A 19,994-nucleotide genomic window follows, 5' to 3' on the forward strand; every position below is an offset into this window, starting at 1 on the left:
TCAATCCAACAAAAGCCAGTCATTCAAGCATGATTCCAGATCATCTTCAGCTTGCAAAGAAATAATGCGAAGAACTTTTGGAATTTGATCTAATAGAGCCATCAGATTCACAATGGGCATGTGAAACATTTTATGTCAATAAAAGAGCTGAGCAGACAAGAGGAAAACTCATGTTAGTCATTAACTACCAGCCACTTAACCATTTCCTCTAAGAAGATAAATTCTCTATCCCAAATAAACTCACTCTTTTCTCCCACTTAGCTAAGGCCAAATATTTTTCCAAGTTTGATTTAAAATTTGGATTTTGGAAATTAGGAATTCACCATGAAGAAAGACCCAAAACGGGATTTTGCATCCCCGATCATCACTTCCAATGGAAAGTCATGCTCTTCGGGTTGAAAACTGCACCCTCTCTGTTCCAAAAAGCCATGATAAAAATATTCCAACCCATCCTCCATAAGTCTTTAGTTTACATTGATGACATCCTGTTATTTAGTGATACATTAGAGGAACATATCAACTTACTTCGTCACTTTGAGGCATTGATAACACACTATGGGATCATGCTTTCAGCAAAAAAAGATGGTTCTTGCCCAAAAGGAGATTGATTTTCTTGGAGTGCATTTTGTCCAAGGTGTATACAGTCCAGGACCACATATATGTCAAGAACTACTCAAATTTCCAAATATCAACCTCACAACAAAGCAGATCTAACAGTTCTTGGGTGTAGTAAATTATGTGAGAGATTTAATCCCAAATATCTCTACATACATTTCTCCGCTCACAGAGATGCTCAAGAAAAATGCTCCATCATGGGGAAAGAAACAAGATGAAGCAGTCAGGGAAATAAAGGAGATATCGAAAAATGTCAAGTCCCTCTACATCCCTTCAGAAGGTAAGAAGATACTGCAAACTGATTCCAGCAATGAATATTGGAGTGTCGTTCTATTTGAAGAAAGAGATAGCCAGAGGAGAATATGCGGATATGCTAGCGGAAAGTTTAAAGATTCCGAGCAACATTATCACTCCACCTTCAAGGAAATTCTTGCAGTAAAGAATGGAGTCAAGAAATTTAATTTTTTCCTGATTCACACAGAATATCTAATAGAAATGGATATGAAAGCCTTCCCAAAGATGATCCAGATAAATGTAAAGATTATTCCTAATCCTCAGATTCTCAGATGGCCCCAATGGTTCTCTCCATACAAGTTTCAAGTCAAGCACCTAAAAGAAAAGGATAATATCCTCGCAGATTTTCTGTCTCGACCGGAAGAATTCTCAAAGAGATTTTTCCCAGCAAAGTTGAAGTCAAAGCAAAAGCTAATCAGCCATATCTTCATGCTTTCAAATATATTAGGAACAAGTTCATTGAAGCCATCGGATCATCCACCGGAGTTATTCAACCTCATGGATCCCTTTGATCCGTCAATTATAATGGAAAGAAGAACTTATTATGAGCTCCAAGTTTTCCGGCAATATGGAGGATCCATTCTCAAGCCTTATGGGGTCAATCCAGAATATCCGTTATGCTATATATTCATAGCACAAGCCAAGGATTTTTCACAAGAACTATTATGGTTTTTCTAGAACCTATGCCATCAGTACTACATTTTTATGGAATTCAAGTACAACGACTTCAAAGATTTTGACAACATTGAACCATCTCTTAAAGTATTTTTACTATGATTCAAGACTAGGAGATATTGGATAAAATATTTCAACGATTTCTACAAAGCAAAGGTATTCATGTTTCATAGGCCAGTGAAGATTATTAACGGAAAAGTCCAGGCACAAGCAGAGGCATCATTCTGGTGGAAATTCCCCGTGTCCATTTTATCCATGGAAGAAGAATATAGTGAAGAACAAAGAATTATCTTTCAGCAAAATAGGCGCATCCCGAAAGAGATATGGCCAAAAGATTGGGCAAGCTGGGATTATACCAGCACTCATCCTCACTGGGAAAAAGTCTGAGAAGCAGCAAAGGAATATAAAACTCCATATGAAGTCATCCGGGAAAAAATAACTCAAGACATCTCCAGATTAAGGTTGAGGATCACATCCCTCAATCCAAAGGAGAAGGAACATAGCGAAGAAGAACCGTCAAGTTTCAGGTGTTACTACACAAGATCTTTGAAAAGATGCCTAGAAGACAAACCGAGAAAATCAATGGAAGATAATTATCTAAATCTCTGCTAATCCCACCATAATCCCACATTATCTACCAAAAAACCCTACAAAATCCTCTACCCATGCCAAGACAAAATTCCACATCCTTCCAAACCATCCGGGTCCCGCTTTCACATGCTTCCACATGCCTCCATATGCTTTGTCACATGCAGCACCCTATTTTCACATGCTTTCACATGCTCCCACAAACTTTCACATGCTAAACCATGCATATTTCACCTCTTTCACATATTTTCAGGAGCTTTTTAGTTGCTTTGCCTAAGATCCTTCATATATAAAAAGGGACCCACTTGTAGATAGGTTTGCCATGTAAGATAGGTTTATTTTATAATATAAGTTTGTCTTGTAGTAACCTCCTAGTCCTATATAAAGGAGGCCATATAGTAGTTGTAAGATGATCTTGTAACCTTTGTAAATCTTCATGATATATTATATATGAGTTCCTTCTAAAGTTTCCTCTTGTTATTTCTTTCGAATGGATGGAAAGGCCGGTCCATGTATGAAAATAGAGTAAGAATACTCTAAGAAAGTTAGCTTGTTGTAGTACGAAAGTTTTCTGAGTTATACCAGCTAAAGTTGGTTATAGTACAAAAGTTTTTTGAGTTGTGTAGCTTGGCAAGCCGTCCCTTATGGGTTGTGAAGCCAGTCCTTTTGTAGGAAAACTTTTGTGACTATAAGAAAATTAACTATTAGCGTAGCTTGGCAATAGCTAGCCCTTTTTGTAGGAATATTTTCGTATCTATGATAAAGTTTGCTTTCTTGGAGTTTCTTGCTCTGTTCTTTATACTGTGGTATCAGAGCCACATTTTTATGCAGATCTAGGTATTCTGATTGTGTTGTTGAGAGATGCATCTGTGCGGCGGGGGACTTCAAGCTATATCTGCTTGATGTTCACAGGCCTCGGAGTCACCATCTTACTTCATTATGCTACTATTAAATTGCAATTCAAAACAATATTGTGTTTCAAAATTCTAGTATGTTTTAGTAGTGTTTATGACTCCGTAATGCCGATTTTGGGAAATGTATGACTTACCTACTCTTGAAGACTAGGTGCCATCACAATACCCCAAGGTGGAAAATTAGGGTCGTGACACTTTCTTGGAGAAGTTTGTGCCTCGTAGTATAAGAGAGAGGAGGAGGGCTCAGCTCAAGGAGTTACGCCAGAGGGGTATATCTGTACCCAGTACCATGCCTTATCTCGCCATGCTTTGATGATTCTTCCTGATGAGGGTGAGGAGGTTCACCAAAGGATTGATTCGTCCCCTTTGTTTGATTGTGGCACAGATGGCTGTCACAGGGTCTTCCTTTTAGCAGATTGTGAATGTAGTTTGAGAGGTTGAGTTGATTAGACATGAGGATTATGAGGAGTTGATGGTCAAGAGGCCCCCCTTTGGCACACATATGGGTACCTCATCTGGAGGTCGATGACATTTTGGTAGAGGTCATCACCATCTGATTCCTAGGCCAGTAAAACAGCTATGCCAATTTTTGATAGGGACCAGGCATGGCGTACTTCTTATGGCACTTGGAGGTTATCTCAGAGTTCCTATAGTCCACTTGGTCGTGGGGGGCATTCAGATGTCGGTTCTTCTTTTCAGCAAGCTACAGTTCCCAGGGGTTTGTTTGAGTGTGGGGACCTCGGGAATTTTTAGGGGGATTTTATCATACGTAGGTAGGGGTTAGAATCAAAGTTCCCAGACTGTCATGCCTAGGATAGCTGCATAGACGATTAGAGATGGAGCTCACGGCAGCAGGGGTGGTGCTCAAGAAGCTAGGGGAGCTACATATCCAGGCCGAGGTAGTGGTCACGGGAGGGGGGGTAAGACTTGGGGTGATCATGCTTATTGCTATGGTTTTCCGTGCAGACCTCCGATGCAGTCATCACAGGTATACTTTTAGTTTACCATTGTTCAGCCACGATGTTATTTGATCCAGGCTATACCTATTCATATGAGTCCGCCTATTTTTCCTTGAATTTGGATTTGATGTGTGACTCCCTAGATATGCCCATTCATATTTCTACTCTTATTGGGGATTCGGTAGTTGTAGTCCGGGTGTATAGATGCTGCATAGTTACTTTGATAGAGTACGATACCCATGTAGACTTAAAAGTCTTATATATGGTTGATTTTGACGTTATTCTTTGGCATGGATTGGTTATCCCCATATCAAGCTATCTTGGATTGTCACACCAAGACGATGACTTTAACTATCTCGGGGTTACCTATATTAGAGTGGAGAGGGACCCTTGACTATTCTACGAGTAGGGTGATCTCATTTTTAAAAGCTAAGTGTATGGTTGAGAAGGGATGTTCAGCTTATTTGGCTTATATTTGAGATTCTAGCGTGAATGTTCCTTATATTGACTCGATACTGGTGGTGAGGGAATTCCAAGAGGTATATCCAAGTGTTCATCCCGGGCGTGATATTGATTTCCATATTGATTTGGAGTAGTGCACTTAGCCCATTTCTATTTTGCCATATCGAATGACACCATCCGAGTTGAAGGAACAGTGTAGGATTTGCTGATCAAAGGGTTTATTCGGCCTAGTATATTACCGTGGGGTGCTCCTGTGTTATTTGTGAAGAAGAATAGTTTATATATGTGGATGTGTATTGATTATAGGCAGTTGAACAACGTAACTACCAAGAACAAATATCCTATTCCGCGCATTGATGATTTGTTTGACCAATTTCTAAGTGCTTATTTATTTTCCAAGAATGATTTGAGATTTGGCTATCACCAGTTGAGGATAAGGGCTGAGAATGACACTAAGACAGCATTCCGAATGCGTTATGGGCATTATGATTTCTTAGCGATATCATTTAGGTTGATGAATGCTCCCTCAACATTTATGGAGTTGATGCATGGAGTATTCAGGCCTTATTTGGATTCTTTTGTGATTGTTTTCATTGACGATATCTTGATATACTCGCGGAGCAAGGAGTAGCACGAGCAACATTTGAGGATTGTGGTTGGGATTTTGAAGAAGAAGGAACCTTATGCTAAGTTCTCAAAGTGTAAATTCTAACTTAGTTTGGTAGCTCTCCTGGAGCATGTGGTGACTAAGGATGGTATTATGGTAGATCCCAAGAAGATTGAGGTGGTTCGATATTGGATCAGACCGGCTTCGGTCACCGAGGTTTAGAGCTTTGTGGGCCTCAAAGATTACTATTGTCATTTTGTGGAAGGATTTTCATCCATATCCTCGTTGATCAAATTGACTCAGAAAGAGGTAGTTTTTTAGTGGTCCGATGAGTGTGAGGTAAGCTTTCAAAAGCTCAATAATTTGTTGACTACTATTGGGATTCTAACTTTACCTATCGAGGGAGATTTACGGTCTATTGTGATGCTTTAAAAGTGGGTCTTGATTGTGTATTCACGCAGAAAGGGAAAGTGATAGCTTATGCTTCAAGGTTGTTGAAGGCGCATGAGAAGAAATACCCCACTCATGACTTGGAATTGGCAACGGTAATGTTCACTTTGAATATTTGGAGGCATTACCTCTATGGAGTTCTTTGTGAGCTATTCACGAATCATCTTAGCCTTTGGTATATTTTCAATTAGAATGACCTCAATTTCAGACAACGTAGGTGGTTGGGGTTACTCAAGAATTATAACATGACCATTATTTATCATCTGGGCAAGCTCAATATAGTGGCAGATGACTTGAGTAGGAAAGGGGTGAGCATGGGTATCTTGGCATTATTGCATATGGGAGAACGTCTTTTTTCTATGGATGTCCGGTATTTGGCTAATCATTTTGTGAAGCTTGATATTTCGGAGCCGGTAAGGTTCTAGCATGTGTGGAGGCGATCTTACTTAATAGAGAAGATTCGAGCTCAACAGTTTGAGGATGTGAAGTTATGCAAAATTCGGGACAAAGTGTTGCAGGGTGAGGCTAAGGAGGCTATTCTTGATGGGGTGGAGTTTTGAGGATCAGGGGTCAGATTTGTGTACCGAGAGTGGGATATTTGACAAAGTTGATTATAGAGGAGGCTCAGTTTTTATGTATTCTATTCACCCAGGGGCAACAAAGATGTATCGTGATCTAAAGCAATATTATTAGTGGTGCCGCATGAAGATAGTTGAGTTTGTGTTTTGGTGTTTGAATTTCCAGCAAGTAAAAGTACGGGCACTAGAATCCTGGTGGTGTTATTCAAAGGATGCCCATTCCCAAGTAGAAGTAGGAGCGAATTGCTATGGATTCTGTGGTATGATTTCCAAGCACCTTGGGCAAGTGCGATGTTATTTGGGACATTGTGGATAGATTGAACAAGTTTCTCATTTCATTCCAGTTTTGACTACTCATAATTCAGAGAAGTTGGCCAAGATCTACATTTGTGAGATAGTCCGTTTGTATGGGAATTCCTATTTCTATCATTTCCGGCCGAAGGACTCAGTTTACATCGCATTTCTGGAGGTCAATGCAGAAAAAGTTGGGTACCAGAGTGGAGCTTAGCATAACCTTTCACATGTAGACTGTCAGACAATTCAAGCGGACTATTCAGGTCCTCGAGGACATGTTGTGAGCTTGTGTGATTCACTTTGGAGGTCAATGGGATCAGTTTCTACCTTTGACAGAGTTTTCTTATAATAATAGCTACCATTTGAGCATTGAGATGGCCCCATTTAAGGCATTGTATGGTAGGATATATCATTCCTCGATTGGTAGGTTTGATTCTTTGGAGGTTAGACCTGGGGGTACTTATTTGTTGAGGGATTCATTAGATAAGGTATAGTTGATCAAAGAAAGACTTCGCACGGCTCAGAGTACACAGAAGAGTTATACGGACCGGAAGGTTCGTGATTTGGAGTTCATAGTCAGGAAGCGAGTTCTGTTGAAGGTCTCACCCATGAAGGGTGTGATGAGATTTGGGAAGAAAGAAAAGGTGAGTCTGCGGTTTATTGGTCTATTTGAGATAGTTCAACAAGTTGGTGAGGTGGCTTATGAGATAAACTTTCCTCCGGGTCTTTCGGGTGTTCGCCCTATTTTCCATATTTTGATGTTGACGAAGTACCATTTGGATGGTTCTTATGTGATTAGATGGGATTCAATGCTACTTGATCCGAATTTGACTTTTGAGGAGGAGCCGATAGCCATTCAAGACAAGTTCAGAAGTTGAGATCGAAGTAAATAACTTCAGTGAAAATACAATGGAGGCATCATCCCATTGAGAAGTCAACTTGAGAGGCCAATTCTAATATGTTGTCTAGATATCCCTAGCTTTTTGAGGATCCAGGCATCTATCTATCATTTAGCGTTCGAGGACGAACGCTATTTTTAGTGGTATTTGATGTAACGTCTCGCTAAGTTGTTTCGAGATTTTAACCTAGAAATTTCCAAAATACCCTTCCCGAGGTTGCTTTAGTATGCATATGACTGGCGGGGATGAGTGATGTGGTTCCTGAGGTAATCGAGCGAGTTTCGAATTGATTTTAGTAAGTTCATAAGTTTAAAAGTTAATTAAATAAAGAATTTTGACCAAAGTCAACACTGGGTTAAATGTATAATTTTCATGGTTTCATCAACTCCTTTAGGTCCAAATGTTATTTTTGACTTAGTCGAGCCTTTGGTTTGGGTCCCGAGGAGTTCGGGTGTGTTTTAGATACTTGGTTGGAAAGTTGGGTTTTGATAGTGGTTGAGTTGACCCTGATCAACCCTGGACAAAACGAGCTCTTTTGGAAAATGTGATTGCGCGAGCGAGTTCGTAGCGTATTTTATGATAGAAATGCATATTTGGTTTGTATCCGGGGTTTTCCAAATGAGATTCGGGTGTTGGTTCGGAATTTTGGAAAACAAGATTTTTCGTGTTTTAGTCATCTGGTTTTTCCTTCTTCGCGAGAGGGCCTCGCTTTGCTATGAAGTGGGATCAGATGGGTCATCACGTTTGCGTAGGGTAGGCAGTGTCTGGACCGTTTTGGCATGGTCATTGCATTCACGAAGCTATCTCGCCTTCGAGAAGGGTAATTACCTGAACAGTGAATTAAAACCCCAAACTTGAGTTTTATTTCCCATTCACCATTTTAGAAGCTAGAGAGCTCCAAAGAATCAAAGTTCCAAGATCAAGTTTCTTCACTGTGGTAAGATCTTAATCTTCCTCTAATCATTTTTCATTAATTTCTTCTTTTAGATTAAATTTGAATTCATAATTTCTAGAGTAGAAATTGGGGAGTTTTCTATAGAAATGGGTTTAAAGAATTTATAAAATTGAGGGTTAAATGGGATTGGAACTCGATGATTTTTGGGATTTAGACTATCTAAGTTTTAGGTAAGATGATTCTAGGCTTAAATTCCAAACCTTGTGGGGTGGGGGTTACCTTTTTGGGTCTATGATTGGGTACGAACTAATACTTAGAACATGGGTATTGTTGGGTTCATACAATCGTATAGATTACTAATTTGACCATATTGAACCCAGATTTGTGTTAAATTACTGTGTTTACCCTTGGGGTTTGGGACGGAGTTTTAGGTTGTTTTTTGGATCCGAATTCTTTTATATAGAAACATAGGTATCCATAGCTTTGTATTCTGATCTAGAACGTATATTTGAACATAGTGGACTCGTTTGGAGGCTCAGAGGAAAGGCAAGGCCGTGGAGTGAAACTTCGACTTCAAATTCAGGCATGTTGAGATTTACTAGACCCTTTATGTAGTGTTATGTGTTGGTAAATATATTAAGGGGTAAAATGGTAAATATGGGGTCTCATACTCGTGAGGTAACGAGCACTTATGCGTGTAACCGTGTATTTGTTTTGGGGAATTCAAATGTGAAACTAGAATAATTATGACGGATATTATGTGTTTAGCCTTCGAACCATGAGAATAGTGCATATATCCATTTAGGTTGGTATGCTTGCAGCTTATTTTGGCAATGAGTGCCATGATTGAATGAGTACACATATTTGTTAACTGAGTTGCATTCATCACTCAACATCTCGTCTGATTTATGGAAAAAGACACTTAAATTTTGATATTGACTTGCTATTTTGCACTTGCATGATGTACACATATCCAATTATTCTTTCTTGATATTGCTAGCATATGACTGGTAAATGGCAAGACGGATTTTGGATATGGTACATGGCTACGGAGTGATAATGATATTCAGCCAACGGTTGAGATCCGATGTGATCTAGGAGATTTGGTATTTCGCATGGGTATATAGACCTCATGAGTCCCCTATAGGTCATGTGAAACCTACTGTAGGAGCGTGTGTATACCAGTGTATATGGAGTTTGGATTGCATACTATTCACTTACATCACATGCATTGTTTGCGTCTCATATAATTTGTGCTGAGTTGAAATTGATTTCATGGTATATGTGTGTCAAAGGACTTAAAGATGGATTCTTCACGCTTATACCTGACATAAATGAGGTAAAGATAGAATCTTTACTCTTGGAATGGGCTTAACTAAGTAGACTGAATCCTTATAAGTGTGTTGGGATAGGAGTGGATTGTAAGAGCGGTTTTACCGTTCATACCTTCTTTATTTGTTGGAATACCTAAACATTGTGTGGATTTGAACAAACAAAGAAGGAAGAGAGGTATAAGAAGTACCAACCCTCATCATTACTATAGTTTAGGACCGATCAATGATGTTGTAGGGGACACATGCTTCCTGTACTCACTCTATACTTGATGCACGTTTTGTGTGCAGGTACTGATCCGGGTACGAGCTGGGCATCTTTCTTGGAGCTGATTTGGGGTATTTCGTGGGGTTTTAGGGTATGCTGATGAGTTTCCCACAACATCTGACTTCATTCTATCGTTACTATTTCTGTCTTATTTTCATTTCAGACAGTTTACGTATTAGTATTCAAACTTGTACTCGCCGTACATACTCATGTACTGTGACTTTAATTTCAGGTTTTGGGGTATTAATTGTATTGACTTAAACTATTACTTCCTTATTAGAGTTATTATGAGACTTATATCGTTTTCTTTATTTATTTCCATACTTAGTTAAGTTTCGCGATTTAGTCTTATTTGGGGGAATTTGGGTCGTGACACCATCCAAATAGGGGGTAAAGATTAAACTAGTTAAATATATATCTTGAATGCACCTCATCTCTGTAACGCGCCCATCTTCTCAAAATTCTGAATCTACCTCTGTGTGTATATGGTCTTAGATGCTCAAATCCTTCAGGAACTCAAATATAACTGACTAATACTTAAGGAATTGGTTAATTACGTCTTTTTAGTGCGGAGGTTGATCTATTTTTTATTCTCTTATATAACAGTAAAAGATATAATTAATATTTATTAAGTGGGAATATTTTGGTCTAACCTAGGCGAACCTCAATGTACTTATAAATTTAAGTTAACAGACTTAGTGACATGTAACACACAAGATTACATAAGAAAGCTAACCACAATATTTAAGGATACGAAAAGACATACATACTCCTAAACTTAACGGATCATTTGAAAATTTATCACGTTTCTAAAAGAAGAGTTTACCTACTTCAATTTGTTTACTCGTCACAAAAATAATTGCAAAATAATATCTTGAAGTTTTGTCCATATCTAAACAAATAACACTTTTTCCTTGTTTGATGCTTTTATTAGATTTTGAGATATAAAATTAATGTTTTATCTTCCTACACTTGTTTACTCGTCACAGAAATATTTTCAAGGTAAAATGTTGAATTTTTTTTCTATATCTACAGAAACAACACTTTTTCCTTCTTTGCTGCTTTAATTAGATTTTGTGAGATGAATAGAAGTTTATTTAACACTTTACCACTTATGCTACGGATTTACCATGAACCACAAATTAGAAAAATTTATTTAATTTTCTTTTTTTACCATTATTAATTGTGATTTGATTTACAGTATATAGGTTTTGAAATTTCTCCATCCTTTTATACATATATATATATATATATATATATATATATATATATATATATATATATATATATATATATATATATATATATATATATATATATAAAGTCTTCACTTATCGCTTTCATCTAAGCACCGTCCCACTTTTTGCTTCTTTTCTCGTAAATTCACTCATTCTAATCCTTTTCATTCTGGATCATTATCATGGGATAGCTGATGTGGATGAAATTGGATTGATAGAGCAAGTCGCAACAAATTTTTGACACTCATGGTTTGTGCCAGTAATTCCCGAATTGTGGGATGCAATTGATGAACCAATGGGGAAGGTGAAAGTGGAGAAGACAACGAGTAGTGAACAAAAGTGTGGTGAAATTTGCATTTCCCTATTTTTTTTAATTTGAAAACTGGTCAAGAAAAATCTTTCAACTAACAAAGTTTCAACTTGTGTTCAAGTTAAATGCATGTCTAGGCACAACTTTAATTTTTAAATAAATTTTTTAAAACTTAACTTCAAATACTAATATTTTTAAATTTCATAGTTTTATGTCCAAACACTTATTTAGATTCCAATAACTACAACCCTACTATCACACTATGGCTGTCCAACGGGACGGGACGTTCCGTTCCGTCCCGTCCCACTTAATTTTAAACGGGATGGCCCCATGTTAAACGGGACACGGGATGGGACGGGATGGCCATTTCGTCCCGTTTATCCCGTCCCATTTAATCCCGTTTCGTCCCGTCCCGTCCCGCGTCCTTTTTTTTATAATTATAGCCGTTGGGCAACGGCTATAATTGCAAAAATAGTCGTTCCCAACGGCCAAAAAGGCCATATTTGGCCCCCACTCCCACCAAAATACCCCCTACCCCCAAACTTTTAATATAATCCCTAAGTTTATTAAATTATACTTTGGCCCTATTTTCTACTATAAATACCCCAATCCTTCTTCATTTCTTCCCACAAAAATAAATTATTCTCTCTCAAATCCCTTTCATTCTATCTATATTATTCTCTCAATTTTCTCGCAATCAAGTGATAAGTTTCAAGTATTTGGACAAATATTTGGAGTAACTTTCAAGCTTCAAATTAATTTATCAAGTATTTGGAGCAATAGTTTGGGCAATTTCTTCAAGTTTCAATATTTAATCACGGTGCACTCGTTCCATCTCCTAATTTTAATATATATTTTTTGCGCATTATTTTAGTGCTTAATTTTTGTGTTTACTTTACGTGTTCTATTTTCGTATTTCATTTGTGTTTTTAATTTTTGTGTTAACTTTTTAAATTTAATTTCGTATTTAAATTATGGCACCTAAAAATGTATTTGGCGTATTTAAAAAACTAGTAAAAAAAGTAGTAAAGGTGAAAGTAGTAGTAGTCCTAATCCTAACTCTTCTCCTATAATTAGAAAACATATAGATGGACTCATGTTGATAAAACTTCATTTTCCCAACCCCCCGCATGTTACAATATTAATTTCGAAAAACAACTAGATCATGAAACTTTACAAAGACAATTTGGCAAGGATATTTTTATTGAGGACGAAGAAAATGAGGATGAAGAAAATGAGGAAGAAGAATTAGATGAAACACCCACTAGTCCCGCAACACAAGCTCCAACTCAGAGTCAATCTCGATCTGGAGCTTTACCCCCTGTACCTCCTGTAAGGGGTAAGCCTAAGGGTGAACGTCCCAAAACATCACTTGTATGGAAATTTTTTAAACATGATAAAGTCAATCAACGTGCTACATGTGAAATATGTAAGCAACGATTTGTGCACACCAAAAGTGGTGGGACGGGGGGTTTATCTAGGCATTTAGTTAGGGACCACAAAGCTTTATGCATACAAGCTAAAATAGAAGCCGGACAAATACCGGATCCTAGCACTGGTACTAGCACTCCTAGTATATCTGGCGGGGGTTCTAATTTTTTACAACAACAGCTTGACCATGCTTCTGGTACGATTTTACGCCCATATAACAAAGATAGAGATCATGAGAACTTAGCAAAAATGGTAGCTGTATGTGGCTTACCTTTTACTTTTCCTTCTCACCCTACTTTTGTTCATTATATACAAGAAACTTATAATCCTTCTTTTCAAGGTTTTCCTAAGACTACAGTTAGAAATGATGTTTTTAAATTTCAAACCGAATATCTTCAGTATATTCGTTGTGTATTTTTTCACTTAGATTGTAAAGTGTCTATCACATCTGATATAGGTCGTAATCCTAATGGTTGTGATTATTTAACTGTTACATGTCATTGGGTTTATCATCACTTGAACATGCAAAAACGTATTATTGGTTCTAAATTTGTTGATTCAAAACATACTTGAGCATATATTGCAACTACTGTTCTACAAATACTTGATTTTTATGGACTCATTGATAAACTTTTAACTATCACTTTAGATAATGCTTCTGCTAACACAACTGCAGCAACTAGCTTAAGAACTAGATTTTGTTCAATTAATCCGGCAATTTTTCATGTTAGATGTGCATGCCATATTTTTAACTTGGTTGTAAAAGATGGTATTAATTTATTTTCTGATGTTTGTAGTAAAGTACAACATGCTTGCGGCTATATTTTTCGAGCTAATAAAGCGAGTAGAATTCGTGAATTTGCTCAACAATGTGCTAGTGCTAACCTTCCATATAGAAAAGTTCCAAAAGATGTTTGTACTAGGTGGAATTCTATTTATGAAATGCTTAAAGTTGCTTATGATTATCGGGTGCCTATACAAAAGGTATTTAATATGCATAATGGTATCCCCGCTGATCAAATTGTTGATTCTAATTGGGATCAGATCAAAGAGCTTACTAAAATTTTAGAAAAATTTTATTATGCTACAAAATAATTTTCTGGTATATATTATCCTACTATTACACAAATATTATAGTATATTTATGGAATTTCTGTTGTATTTGGTAAGTATAAAACTAATCCAACTTATGCACCGGCCATTAATGAAATGATTACAAAATTTAAAAAGTATTTTTTCCCTATTCCCCAAGTTTATTTAATTTTTACTATACTTAACCCATCTTTAAAATTAAGAGGTGCAAAGGGACTTGTTCGTAAAATTTATGAGAATTTAGCAATTCAAGAAAATGAACAACCATCTCTCGAAGAATGCCAAGCAAACATATATTCTTATGTTATATTAAGTAGAAGTTCTATGGGAAGATATGGATGATATAACAGGTTTTGATTCCTCTATTGATGATGAAATTGATTCTTATCTTAATCAAGGATTGGAAAGTATTAAAGATGAAGAAGGCAACGAACAACTTTTGGCATGGTGGAGGGAGCGTGGCAAGGCTTTTCCAACACTTTCTATAATGACCCGAGATATCCTTGTTATTCAAGCATCATCAGTAGCATCGGAGAGTGCTTTTAGCGCGGCAAGATTTCAAATCGGAGATCATAGACATTCATTAGCGGAGGACAGCCTAGAGATTTCCGTATTATTCAGAGATTGGATTAATTCAGAAAGAAGAAATCTTGGTTTTGAAAAATTAACCACTAGGGAAGAAGAAGAATACAATGAGATACTTAGCACTGGGAGCGATGACGGCATGGAACTCATGGAACATCAATCAACATTGCCAATTCCAGAACAATGTCCGAGAGAAATTATAGATAAGTTACAACGAAGTTATATAGGAGCTTACAAATATTAGTATGATAATTTTTTATTGGCTACTAAGAGGCCTAGTTCAAAGTTCAAACAGAACCCTTCCTAGAAGGTGGCTGCATAGATTAGGTGCTCTTCAAAAGAATTATATTTGTATGTGAGATTTGAAAGTTCTATTAATAAAATAAAAGGCTCTAAGCGTTGAATTTGTTTTATGAATTCTCTTACACTCTTACTTAGTTACTTAATGGATTGAAATTATATTAAATAAATTATAACTCTATTATATATTTATAATTGCTAGAATATTTTATTACAAGTCTTTTGTTTTAATATTTTATAATTCTTTACTTAGTTTCCTAATTTTTATTTAATTTTTAAATTTATTGAATAAGTCAAAAAACTAGATGTTGCAAACTTTAAAAACTTAGTCATTGCTAAAAGAATATCCGTTGTCAAACTCAATGCTTAAATAATTTTTTTTAAAATGGCACTTAAGGCCCGCGAACCCGTCCCGTCCCGTCCCATCTCGTTTGTTAGCGGGACGGGATGGGCCTGCCGTCCGTCCCGTCCCGTTCCGTCCCGTCCCGTTCCGTTTGTTAGCGGGACGGGATGGGCCTAACATTTCGTTCCGTTTGTCCCGTCTCATTTCGTCCCGTCCCGCCACCGTCCTTGCTAAATATCGTCCCGTCCCGTCCCATTAATTTTGTCCCGTCCCGTCCCGTTGGACAGCCATATATCACACAAGTTTACAAGGAACTCAATTATATGCAGTACTGTCAGTCCACACATTCACACGATAATATAATGCCTTGTTATTGGTAATAGCAAGAAATATGTTAGAGCAAAAGGCTCTTGTTGCATACAAGGGAAGCGGCACGTGTGCCTCGTATGAGGGGTTTGATCCAATCAAAAGACGTAAGCCAAAATTCAAAGCGGACCTTGATCCAGAGACTAACAAACTATGGAGAAGAACATCGACAACTAGATGATAACCTCTTCATTAAGCCTTGTCCTTGTCTATTATCTCTACATTGACTTCATTTCTCATTAAGAGGTTCCATAGTCTGTTGGTCTCATCCAGAGACTAACAAACTATGGAGAAGAACATCGACAACTAGATGATAACCTCTTCATTAAGCCTTGTCCTTGTCTATTATCTCTACATTGACTTCATTTCTCATTAAGAGGTTCCATAGTCTGTTGGTCTCTTGGTCAATGTCCACTTTGGATCGTGGCTTACGTCTTTTGATTGGATCAAATCCCTCATATGAGAATTGTGCCACTTCCTTTGTATGGAACAAGGGCATTTTGAGCAACATATTTATTGCTATCACCCATCGATAACAAGGGGTTTCAATCATCGTATGATTATATCGACTGACACTGTATATTTGTGTGCTCCTTGTAAGCCACTATGACATAAAGGTTTTAGTTGTTGGAATCTAAGTAGGTGTTTGGACATAAACATGTGATAATTATTAAAAGTAGTATCTGGAGTTAAGTTGAAAAACAGTATTTGAAAATTAAAATTGTGTTTGGACATGCTTAACTTGTTAACAAGTTAAAATTTTGTGACTAGGTTTTTTTTTTCTTGACCAACTTTCAAATTTTGGAAAAAAAGGAAACACTCATCTTCAAAAATAGTCCAATGTACGTAATACCAAACACGGGAAGTGATGTTTTTTTTAATCTTCTAAGGAAACAACACTTCCACACCCATCAAGAATCGAGTCATGGTCTTCAAGATTTAAAAACCGAAAAAGAACTTTTGGAGCTTTGAGGTAGTTATTATGTCAATAAAACCTTTATAAAAACAATCTATCGTCTGAGAAAATGATGTGTCAAGGCAATGTTAAATTAGAAGATTAACATACTTCTTCCCATTCTTACTGTCCACAACAATATCTTTCCCTTTGGGGCAACGCTCGACCACTTATTTGGACCCCAACTCCCCAACTTCCCAACTTCACAAAAAAATGTCAAACTTAATGTATCTTGATCCATTATTTTTGGACCCATCTCCAGTATCTGTTTGTGGCTATTATACAAATATGGATCTGCATTTCATTGTCTCCCAATGAATATCCCTTCCGCCAATTGCAAAACAAACATACGATCAAACACAATATCATTTTTAATTTAATGCATTAACATCAATAATATTGTTTATAATTGTCATCTTAGATTTTGTTTCCTTTTATTGTTTTAATAAATCAGATGCAAAATGACTCTTTTAAGTTATCCAATCATCAATGATATAGTTACTATCTAACAAGTAAATTTTACTTTCTTAATTGGTCCATCCAATTTCTGCAAACAAATAATTATGATTCCTTAAATTATTCATTCTTTGTTTAAATTAATTACTATAACTATTTTGTAATTAATTTCCTCTGACACTTTCGAATTCAGATCAAGATTATAAAGACGAAGCTGATGAAGATGAGGTTGGGTTGATCAAACTAGTCACATCGATAATTGAGGCCAAACCTTTTTCTTACATACTGATAAGGAAGGTCTACCTTATGTTACATACTATCATATTTTTATTATTGTTGTTATTCTCGGCAAAGCGCCCTAGCGGATGTGGCCTCCATTCATAGGAGTGGGTTTAGACCACTCAGACAAAACACCGCACATGCATACCACCTTGTTCAGGTACAACCCAAATCTCGCACAAGCGAGACACCAAAAATCCAGAAAATCTGCCAAAGCCCAAAATAATCGATACCGAAACCTATCAAACCAACTCCAATTGACCTCAAATTTTGCATACAAGTCATAAATGACACAACGGGCCTATTCCATCATCCGGAGACAAAATCTGAATCTGGTATTATTAAAGTCAACTCTCGGTCAAACTTCTTAACTCTCCAAACTTTCGACTTTCCAACTTTCGCCAATTCAAGACAAAACAACCTACAGACCTCCAAATCCATATCCATACATACTGATAAGTCGTTTACACATGTCAATATACGGTTAACTCTTTTAACTTAGGCTTTCAACCTTGGGACTAAGTATCCCAATTTATTCCGAAACATCTCCGAAACCAAACCAACCACTCCGGCAAGTCACATAACAACAAACATATAGAATAAGCAATAAATGGGGGAATGAGGCTACAATACTTAAAACGACCAGCCGGGTGAGTACAAGACTATGTTAATGTCGATAGAAGCTTAAGTTGGAAAAGTCAACTGGATGTTGACTTGTGTGTAAACGGTCTCGGATTCGAATTCTAATGGTTCCGTTAGCTCCGTTGGGTGATTTCAGACTTCGAAGCGAGTCCGGAATGTGATTTTGAGGTCCGTAGTAGAATTAGGCTTGAATTGGCGAAAGTTAAAAATTTGGCGATTTTGGTCAGCAGTGGAAAATTTTATATCTGGGTCGGAATGAAATTTCGGAAATTGAACTAGGTTCGTAGTGTCATTTGTGACGTGTGTACAAAATTTGAGGTCATTCGTACGTGGTTAGGTAGGTTTCGACATCGTTTACGGAATTTAAAAGTTTAGAAGTTCTTAGGCTTGAATCTGAGGGTAATTTGGTGTTTTGATGTTGTTTTGAGTGATTCGAAGGTGCAACTAAGTTTGTATGATGTTATGGGATGTGTTGGTATGTTTGGTTGAGGTCCCTAGGGCCTCGGGTGAGTTTTGGGTGGTTAAACGAACATTTTTGGCCTTGGGGAGATAGCTGATCTACTGTTGTATTTTATTTCTGATTTCCTCTTACGCGTTCGTGAGAGGGGCCTCGCATTCGCGAAGAGTGTTTTTGAGATGGTGAAGTTTTGTTCTTCGCGTTCGCGAAGGTGAGGATGCAAAAGCGAAGGGTAGGGTAGTGTGTAAATCGCGAACGCGTGAATGGTGTCGCGTTCGCGAAGAAGAGTGAGGCAGTTGGGGACATCATGTCCTTGGTCTACGCGTTCGAGAGGAGGGTCGCGTTCGCGAAGTTGTGAGCTAGTAAAGCATCGCGTTCGCGAAGCAGCTGTCGCGTTCACGAAGAGAAAAGTGGAAAGGTAGTCCGGGTTGGTCTACGCGAACGCGAGAGGACGGCCGCATTCGCGAAGAAGAAAATCTGGGCAGCAGTATTAATTTTCAAAATCGAGGGTTTGAACCCATTTTTTATATTTTGGGCTAGAGACCACGGAATTGGGCGATTGTTGAAGGGATTTTCAGAGAGTTGATTGGGGTAAGTGTTTCTCACTTGGTTTTGGTTAAATTCCATGATTATATCTTGATATTTATCATCTAAGTTGTGATTTGGGGTGAAGAATTGGGGGAAAAGTGGAAGAGTTCTTGAGATAGAATTTTGGGGTTTTGAATGGGATTTTGTTGTTGGATTTGAGTAAATTTGGTATGGTTAGACTCGTGAGTGAATGGGCTTTCAAGTTTTGTAATTTTTGTCAGATTTCGAGACGTGGGCCTGTGGCTGGGTTTGAGCCAATTTCGGGTTTTGAGCCTATTTTGGTAGTTTTTCTTGTGGAATTCATTCATTTATCATACATTGATGGTATTGTACTGGTTGTAAATAGATTCGGAGCATTTGGAGGCCGCATCGAGGGCAAGAGCATCGCGGAGTAGAAATTTGAATAGTTTGAGGTAAGTAACAACTGTAAATCTAGTCCCGAGGGTATGAAACCTCGAATTTTATGTCATGCGATTATTTGGAGGTGATGCACATGCTAGGTGATGGGCGTGTGGGAATGCACCATTGGGGATTGTGACATGGTCCGTCTCATATCAACTGTAAAGTTGAATATTTTGTTGAAACTACATGCTTCTTACGTGTTTTAGAAAGAAATTCTGCAAATCAGGATGGATGCCATGTTTAGGCCTTATACCAGTGTTGTTTGGGACCCTTAGAGGTCTTTTCTTGCTGTCCTCTCATTGTTTTTGATTGAAAATCTATACTCAGTCATGTTTATACATATTTACTACATAGCTCAGTCTCTATTACTCTATTTTGATGCATCATATAAATGTGTTTGGGCTGATTACTTTGATTTATGAGAGCCCGAGAGGCTGGAGAGGTTTATGACTGAGTGAGGTCGAGAGCCTGATTTGTGAGGATATTTATGGTATCGGGCTGCACGCCGCAACATGTTTCATTGATTCTGCCATGATGGGCATTGATATAGTGCTTGGGCTGAAGGAGTCCCTCCAGATTCTGTACACACCCCCAGTGAGCGCAGGTACCTACTGAGTGCGAGTGTCGAGTGCCAAGTGCCGAGTGATTGGGAGGCATGAGTGACTGTGAGGAATCAGTGATTGTGAGGTTTGCCTGAGGGGCTGTATATGAGTGATGTTGC

The 19,994-nt window shown here is 37.7% G+C and overlaps 1 long non-coding RNA gene across 1 annotated transcript; it reads left to right on the forward strand.

The window, feature by feature from the left end:
* The first annotated feature begins 7,753 nt into the window (after positions 1-7,753).
* LOC107787867 (uncharacterized) lies at positions 7,754-10,140 on the forward strand. The gene is made up of 2 exons (XR_001648499.2): positions 7,754-8,272; positions 9,853-10,140. It is a non-coding gene; the product is annotated as an uncharacterized LOC107787867 (long non-coding RNA).
* Positions 10,141-19,994: the final 9,854 nt, after the last annotated feature.

This window comes from Nicotiana tabacum, chromosome 15 (assembly GCF_000715075.1).
Source record: "Nicotiana tabacum cultivar K326 chromosome 15, ASM71507v2, whole genome shotgun sequence".
Classification (NCBI taxonomy): domain Eukaryota; kingdom Viridiplantae; phylum Streptophyta; class Magnoliopsida; order Solanales; family Solanaceae; genus Nicotiana; species Nicotiana tabacum.